Source organism: Ascaphus truei, chromosome 21 (genome assembly GCF_040206685.1).
Source record: "Ascaphus truei isolate aAscTru1 chromosome 21, aAscTru1.hap1, whole genome shotgun sequence".
Taxonomy (NCBI): domain Eukaryota; kingdom Metazoa; phylum Chordata; class Amphibia; order Anura; family Ascaphidae; genus Ascaphus; species Ascaphus truei.
This window is the reverse complement of record NC_134503.1, coordinates 13,910,477-13,911,276: the sequence shown is the minus strand read 5'-3', so window position 1 is coordinate 13,911,276 and position 800 is coordinate 13,910,477.

The window sequence follows — 800 nt, the reverse complement described above, 5'->3', positions numbered from 1 at the left end:
GAGAGAGAGAGAGAGAGAGAGAAAAAAAAAAAAAAAAACAAAAAAACACACACACATCAAACATGGGATTGGTGCAATGTTACCCTGTGTATCACACTCCATTGTATCTGTATATCCAGACTTACTAGGGGTGTTCTTGTATACATAGGGCATGCTATTTCAGCTTTGTTCTGTAGAGTCTGCCTGAAAAGGGACCTTTATGACGCTGAGCTTGCACACTTCTTAACCATGAGTTGGCTATTACAGGTATCACTTCTACCTGACTGTTTGTGTCTTCTCTTGGGGCTATGAACAAAAGTGTCCCAGCTGCGTCCGAACTGGTGCATAAGGCGGCGATTATAGTAACCGCGGCGGCACGAGAACAAATCTGTGGAAGCCAATGAGGGCGGCCATTGTGCGTGCGGGTGCGATGCAGAGCGACCGCGCGGCACAGTTTTCCAGCTACAAATGATTTTGTTGTTTTTTTCGTGCCGCGGCCGCATCACGCAAGTGGTTCAGCCAATGAGGGCGGACCAGTCTTGTTGACGTGTCCGCCACACCTCCCTGCTGCGCAAACACTATGAGCAGAAATCGCTCGGCTGACAGGCGCGCGCACGCCCACTATAAACGCGGCCTGAAACAGCACCGGGTTTCTCAGAGTTAAAATGCCAGAGGGAGCGATTGGAGTTTGTGCTATTTTTTTTGCACAAGTATTGCAGACACAAGACACGTGGACAACACGGTCTTACAGGAGGGGCTGCCGGTATCTCAAAATAGTTTAAAGCTCTCACATCACGTGGGCCAATAGGAAGCCAGAGATG